The following is an 8721-nucleotide window of genomic DNA, read 5'->3' on the forward strand; positions in this document are numbered from 1 at the left end:
CCTCAATACTCAATCTTCAATCCTCAATCCTCAATCCTCAATCCTCAATCCTCATTCTTCAATCCTCAATTCCCAATCCTCAATCTTCAATCCTCAATACTCAGTCTTCAATCCTCAATCCTCAATCCTCAATCCTCAATCCTCAATCCTCATTCTTCAATCCTCAATACCCAATCCTCAATCTTCAATCCTCAATCCTCAATCCTCAATCCTCAATCCTCAACACCCAATCCTCAATCTCCAATCCTCAATCCTCAACCCTCAATTCTCAATCCTCATTCCTCAATCCTCAGACCTCAAACATCAATTCTCAACCCTCAGTCCTCGTCCTCAATCCACAACGCTCAACCCTCGATCCTCAATCTTCAATCATCAATATTCAATCTTCAATCCTCAATCCTCAATCCTCAATACTCAATCCTCAATTCTCAACGTTCTATCCTCAATACGCGATCCTCAATCTTCAATCCTCAACACTCAGTCCTCAATGTTCAACCCTCAATCCTCAATTCTCAATCTTCAATCCTCAATACTGAACCTTCAATCCTCAATCCTCAATCCTCAGTCCTCAATCCTCAACCCTCAATCTTAATCTTCAATCCTCAGTACTCAATCTTCAATCCTCAATCCTCAATCCTCAATCCTCTATCCTCAATCTTCAATCCTCAATACTCAATCTTCAATCCTCAATCCTCAATCCTGAATCCTCAAACCTCAATCCTCAATCCTCAATCCTCAATCTTCAATACTCAATACTCAATCTTCAATCCTCAATCATCGATCCTCAATCATCAATCCTCAATCCTCAATCCTCAATCGTCAATCTTCAATCCTCAATCCTCAATCCTCAATCCTCTATCCTCAATCCTCAATCCTCGGTCGTCAAACCACAATCCTGAATCCTCAATCCTGAATCCTCAACCTTCAGCCCTCAGTCCTCAACAATCAGTTGTCAATCTTCAATCCTCAAGAGAATATCATCAATTCACAGTTTTCAATACTCAATACTCAATCTGCAATCTTCAAATCTCTATCCACAAACATCAATTCTCATCACTCAACCCTCAACACTCAGTCTTCAATCCTCAATCCTCAGTCCTCAATCCTCAATCCTCATTCTTCAATCCTCAATACCCAATCCTCAATCTTCAATCCTCAATCCCCAATCCTCAATTCTCAATCCTCTATCCTCAATCCTCAGACCTCAAACAGCAATAGTCAACCCTCAGTCCTCGTCCTCAATCCACAACCATCAATCCTCAATCCTCAATCTTCAATCATCAATATTCAATCTTCAGTCCTCAATCCTCAATCCTCAATCCTCAACCCTCAATCCTCAATGTTCAATCCGCAATACCCAATCCTCAATCTTCTATCCGCAATCCTCAACCCTCAATCCTCAATCCTCAATCCTCAATCCTCAATCTTCAATCCTCAATACTCAATCTTCAATCCTCAATACTCAATCCTCAATCCTCAATCCTCATTCGTCAATCCTCAACACCCAATCCTCAATCTTCAATCCTCAATCATCAATCCTCAATTCTCAATCCTCAATCCTCAATCCTCAGACCCTAAACATCAATACTCCACCCTCAGTCCTCGTCCTCAATCCACAACACTCAATCCTCGATCCTCAATCTTCAATCATCAATATTCAATCTTCAATCCTCAATCCTCAATCCTCAATACTCAATCCTCAATCCTCAATGTTCTATCCTCAATACGCAATCCTCAATCTTCAATCCTCTATCCTCAATCCTCAATCCTCAATCCTCAATCCTCAATCCTCAATCTTAATCTTCAATCGTCAGTACGCAATCTTCAATCCTCAATCCTCAATCCTCATTCCTCAATCCTCAATCTTCAGTACTCAATACTCAATCTTCAATCCTCAATCCTCAATCCTCAATCCTCAATCCTCAATCCTCAGTCCTCAATCGTCAATCTTCAGTCCTCAATACTCAATCGTCAATACTCAATCCTCAATACTCAATACTCAATCCTCATTCTTCAATCCTCAATACCCAATCCTCAATCCTCAACCCTCAATCCTCAATGTTCAATCCGCTATACCCAATCCTCAATCCTCTATCCGCAATCCTCAATCCTCAATCCACAACGCTCAATCCTCGATCCTCAATCTTCAATCATCAATATTCAATCTTCAATCCTCAATCCTCAATCCTCAATACTCAATCCTCAATCCTCAATGTTCTATCCCCGGTACGGAATCCTCAACCTTCAATCCTCAATCCTCAACCCTCAATCCTCAATCCTCAATCGTCAATCTTGAATCCTCAATACTCAATCGTCAATACTCAATCCTCAATACTCAATACTCAATCCTCATTCTTCAATCCTCAATACCCAATCCTCAATCTTCTATCCTCAACCCTCAATCCTCAATCCTCAATCCTCAATCCTCAATCCTGAATCCTCAAACCTCAATCCTCAATCCTCAATCCTCAATCTTCAATACTCAGTCTTCAATCCTCAATCCTCAATCCTCAACCCTCAATCCTCAATCCTCATTCTTCAATCCTCAATACCCAATATTCAATCTTCAATCCTCAATAGTCAATCTTCAATCCTCAATCCTCAATCCTCAATCCTCAATACTCAATACTCAATCCTCAATCCTCAATCCTCAATCGTCAATATTCAATCCTCAATACTCAATCTTCAATCCTCAATCCTCAATACTCAATACTCAACCGTCAGTCCTCGTCCTCAATCCACAACCCCCAATACTCAATCCTCAATCTTCAATTCTCAATCCTCAATCCTCAATCCTCAATCCTCAATCTTCAATCATCAATATTCAATCTTCAGTCCTCAATCCTCAATCCTCAATCCTCAACCCTCAGTCCTCAATGTTCAATCCGCAATACCCAATCCTCAATCTTCTATCCGCAATACTCAATCCTCAATCCTCAAACCTCAATCCTCAATCCTCAATCTTCAATCCTCAATACTCAATCTGCAATCCTCAATCCTCAGTCCTCAATCCTCAATCCTCATTCCTCAATCCTCAATACCGAATCCTCAATCTTCAATCCTCAATCCTCAATCATCAATCTTCAATCCTGAATCCTCAATCTTCAATACTCAATCCTCAATCCTCAATCCTCAATCCTCAATCCTCAATCCTCAATCCTCAATCTTCAATCCTCAGTCCCAAATCCTCAATCTTCAATACTCACTCCTCAATCCTCAACCTCCAATCCTCAATACTCAGTATTCAATCCTCAATCCTCAATCCTCAATCCTCAATCCTCAATCCTCATTCTTCAATCCTCAATACCCAATCCTCAATCTTCAATCCTCAATCCTCAATCCTCAAATCTCAATCCTCAATCCTCAATCCTCAATCCTCAATACTCAATCTTCAATCCTCAATCCTCAATCCTCAATCCTCAATCCTCATTCTTCAATCCTCAACACCCAATCCTCAATCTTCAATCCTCAATCCTCAACCCTCAATTCTCAATCCTCATTCCTCAATCCTCAGACCTCAAACATCAATACTCAACCCTCAGTCCTCGTCCTCAATCCACAACGCTCAATCCTCGATCCTCAATCTTCAAACATCAATATTCAATCTTCAATCCTCAATCCTCAATCCTCAATACTCAATCCTCAATCCTCAATGTTCTGTCCTCAATACGCAATCCTCAACCTTCAATCCTCAATCCTCAATACTCAATCCTCAATCCTCAATCGTCAATCCTCAATCCTCAATCCTCAGTCCTCAATCTTCAATCCTCAATACCGAATCCTCAATCTGCAATCCTCAACCCTCAATCCTCAATCCTCAATCCTCAATCCTCAATCCTCAATCCTCAATCCTCATTCTTCAATCCTCAATACCCAATCCTCAATCTTCAATCCTCAATCCTCAACCCTCAATTCTCAATCCTCATTCCTCAATCCTCAGACCTCAAACATCAATACTCAACCCTCAGTCCTCGTCCTCAATCCACAACGCTCAATCCTCGATCCTCAATCTTCAAACATCAATATTCAATCTTCAATCCTCAATCCTCAATCCTCAATACTCAATCCTCAATCCTCAATGTTCTATCCTCAATACGCAATCCTCAACCTTCAACCCTAAATCCTCAATCCTCAATCCTCAATCCTCATTCATCAATCCTCAACACCCAATCCTCAATCTTCAATCCTCAATCCTCAATCCTCAATTCTCAATCCTCAATCCTCAATCCTCAGACCTCAAACATCAATACTCTACCGTCAGTCCTCGTCCTGAATCCACAACACTCAATCCTCGATCCTCAATATTCAATCATCAATATTCAATCTTCAATCCTCAATCATCGATCCTCAATCCTCAATACTCAATCCTCAATCCTCAATCGTCAATCTTCAATCCTCAATACTCAATCTTCAATCCTCAATCCTCAATCCTCAATCCTCAATTCTCAATCCTCTATCCTCAATCCTCAGACCTCAAACAGCAATAGTCAACCCTCAGTCCTCGTCCTCAATCCACAACCATCAATCCTCAATCCTCAATCTTCAATCATCAATATTCAATCTTCAGTCCTCAATCCTCAATCCTCAATCCTCAACCCTCAATCCTCAATGTTCAATCCGCAATACCCAATCCTCAATCTTCTATCCGCAATCCTCAATCCGCAATCCTCAATCCTCAATCCTCAATCCTCAATCTTCAATCCTCAATACTCAATCTTCAATCCTCAATACTCAATCCTCAATCCTCAATCCTCATTCTTCAATCCTCAACACCAAATCCTCAATCTTCAATCCTCAATCATCAATCCTCAATTCTCAATCCTCAATCCTCAATCCTCAGACCTTAAACATCAATACTCTGCCCTCAGTCCTCGTCCTCAGTCCACAACACTCAAACCTCGATCCTCAATCTTCAATCATCAGTATTCAATCTTCAATCCTCAATCCTCTATCCTCAATACTCAATCCTCAATCCTCAATGTTCTATCCTCAATACGCAATCCTCAATCTTCAATCCTCTATCCTCAATCCTCAATCCTCAATCCTCAATCCTCAATCCTCAATCTTAATCTTCAATCGTCAGTACGCAATCTTCACCCCTCAATCCTCAATCCTCATTCATCAATCCTCAATCTTCAGTACTCAATACTCAATCTTCAATCCTCAATCCTCAATCCTCAATCCTCAATCCTCAATCCTCAGTCCTCAATCGTCAATCTTCAGTCCTCAATACTCAATCGTCAATACTCAATCCTCAATACTCAATACTCAATCCTCATTCTTCAATCCTCAATACCCAATCCTCAATCCTCAATCCTCAATCCTCAATCCTCAATCCTCAATCTTCAATCCTCAAACCTCAATCCTCAATCCTCAATCCTCATTCTTCAATCCTCAACACCCAATCCTCAATCCTCAATCCTCAATCCTCAACCCTCAATTCTCAATCCTCATTCCTCAATCCTCAGACCTCAAACATCAATACTCAACCCTCAGTCCTCGTCCTCAATCCACAACGCTCAATCCTCGATCCTCAATCTTCAATCATCAATATTCAATCTTCAATCCTCAATCCTCAATCCTCAATACTCAATCCTCAATCCTCAATGTTCTATCCTCAATACGGAATCCTCAACCTTCAATCCTCAATCCTCAATCCTCAATCCTCAATCCTCAATCGTCAATCCTCAATCCTCAATCCTCAGTACTCAATCTTCAATCCTCAATACTCAATCTGCAATCCTCAATCCTCAGTCCTCACTCCTCAATCCTCATTCCTCAATCCTCAATACCGAATCCTCAATCTTCAATCCTCAATCCTCAATCATCAATCTTCAATCCTGAATACTCAATCTTCAATACTCAATCCTCAATCCTCAATCCTCAATCCTCAAGCCTCAATCCTCAATCCTCAATCTTCAATCCTCAGTCCCAAATCCTCAATCTTCAATACTCACTCCTCAATCCTCAATCTTCAATCCTCAATACTCAGTATTCAATCCTCAATCCTCAAATCCTCAATCCTCAATACTCAATCCTCATTCTTCAATCCTCAATACCCAATCCTCAATCTTCAATCCTCAATCCTCAATCCTCAATCCTCAATCCTCAATCGTCAATCCTCAATCCTCAATCCTCACTACTCAATCTTCAATCCTCAATACTCAATCTGCAATCCTCAATCCTCAGTCCTCACTCCTCAATCCTCATTCCTCAATCCTCAATACCGAATCCTCAATCTTCAATCCTCAATCCTCAATCATCAATCTTCAATCCTGAATACTCAATCTTCAATACTCAATCCTCAATCCTCAATCCTCAATCCTCAAGCCTCAATCCTCAATCCTCAATCTTCAATCCTCAGTCCCAAATCCTCAATCTTCAATACTCACTCCTCAATCCTCAATCTTCAATCCTCAATACTCAGTATTCAATCCTCAATCCTCAATCCTCAATCCTCAATACTCAATCCTCATTCTTCAATCCGCAATACCCAATCCTCAATCTTCTATCCGCAATCCTCAATCCTCAATCCTCAATCCTCAATCCTCAATCCTCAATCCTCAATCCTCAACCTTCAATCCTCAATACTCAATCTTCAATCCTCAATCCTCAATCCTCAATCCTCAATCCTCATTCTTCAATCCTCAACACCCAATCCTCAATCTTCAATCCTCAATCCTCAACCCTCAATTCTCAATCCTCATTTCTCAATCCTCAGACCCTAAACATCAATACTCCACCCTCAGTCCTCGTCCTCAATCCACAACACTCAATCCTCGATCCTCAATCTTCAATCATCAATATTCAATCTTCAATCCTCAATCCTCAATCCTCAATCCTCAATCCTCAATCCTCAGTCCTCAATCGTCAATCTTCAGTCCTCAATACTCAATCGTCAATACTCAATCCTCAATACTCAATACTCAATCCTCATTCTTCAATCCTCAATACCCAATCCTCAATCCTCAACCCTCAATCCTCAATGTTCAATCCGCTATACCCAATCCTCAATCCTCTATCCGCAATCCTCAATCCTCAATCCACAACGCTCAATCCTCGATCCTCAATCTTCAATCATCAATATTCAATCTTCAATCCTCAATCCTCAATCCTCAATACTCAATCCTCAATCCTCAATGTTCTGTCCTCGGTACGGAATCCTCAACCTTCAATCCTCAATCCTCAACCCTCAATCCTCAATCCTCAATCGTCAATCTTGAATCCTCAATACTCAATCGTCAATACTCAATCCTCAATACTCAATACTCAATCCTCATTCTTCAATCCTCAATACCCAATCCTCAATCTTCTATCCTCAACCCTCAATCCTCAATCCTCAATCCTCAATCCTCAATCCTGAATCCTCAAACCTCAATCCTCAATCCTCAATCCTCAATCTTCAATACTCAATCTTCAATCCTCAATCATCGATCCTCAATCCTCAATCCTCAATCCTCAATCCTCAATCGTCAATCTTCAATCCTCAATCCTCAATCCTCAATCCTCTATCCTCAATCCTCAATCCTCGGTCGTCAAACCACAATCCTGAATCCTCAATCGTGAATCCTCAACCTTCAGCACTCAGTCCTCAACAATCAGTTGTCAATCTTCAATCCTCAAGAGAATATCATCAATTCACAGTTTTCAATACTCAATACTCAATCTGCAATCTTCAAATCTCTATCCACAAACATCAATTCTCATCACTCAACCCTCAACACTCAGTCTTCAATCCTCAATCCTCAGTCCTCAATCCTCAATCCTCACTCTTCAATCCTCAATACCCAATCCTCAATCTTCAATCCTCAATCCTCAATCCTCAATTCTCAATCCTCTATCCTCAATCCTCAGACCTCAAACAGCAACAGTCAACCCTCAGTCCTCGTCCTCAATCCACAACCATCAATCCTCAATCCTCAATCTTCAATCATCAATATTCAATCTTCAGTCCTCAATCCTCAATCCTCAATCCTCAACCCTCAATCCTCAATGTTCAATCCGCAATACCCAATCCTCAATCTTCTATCCGCAATCCTCAATCCTCATTCCTCAATCCTCAATACCGAATCCTCAATCTTCAATCCTCAATCCTCAATCATCAACCTTCAATCCTGAATACTCAATCTTCAATACTCAATCCTCAATCCTCAATCCTCAATCCTCAGTCCTCAATCCTCAATCCTCAATCTTCAATCCTCAGTCCCAAATCCTCAATCTTCAATACTCACTCCTCAATCCTCAATCTTCAATCCCCAATACTCAGTATTCAATCCTCAATCCTCAATCCTCAATCCTCAATACTCAATCCTCATTCTTCGATCCTCAATACCCAATCCTCAATCTTCAATCCTCAATCCTCAATCCTCAATTCTCAATCCTCAATCCTCAATCCTCAATCCTCAATCCTCAATCCTCAATCGTCAATGTTCAATCCGCAATACCCAATACTCAATCTTCTATCCGCAATCCTCAATTCTCAATCCTCAATCCTCAATCCTCAATCCTCAATCCTCAACATTCAATCCTCAATACTCAATCTTCAATCCTCAATCCTCAATCCTCAATCCTCAATCCTCATTCTTCAATCCTCAACACCCAATCCTCAATCTTCAATCCTCAATCCTCAACCCTCAATTCTCAATCCTCATTCCTCAATCCTCAGACCTCAAACATCAATACTCAACCCTCAGTCCTCGTCCTCAATCCACAACGCTCAAT

This window comes from Calliopsis andreniformis, unplaced genomic scaffold (genome assembly GCF_051401765.1).
Source record: "Calliopsis andreniformis isolate RMS-2024a unplaced genomic scaffold, iyCalAndr_principal scaffold0035, whole genome shotgun sequence".
Classification (NCBI taxonomy): domain Eukaryota; kingdom Metazoa; phylum Arthropoda; class Insecta; order Hymenoptera; family Andrenidae; genus Calliopsis; species Calliopsis andreniformis.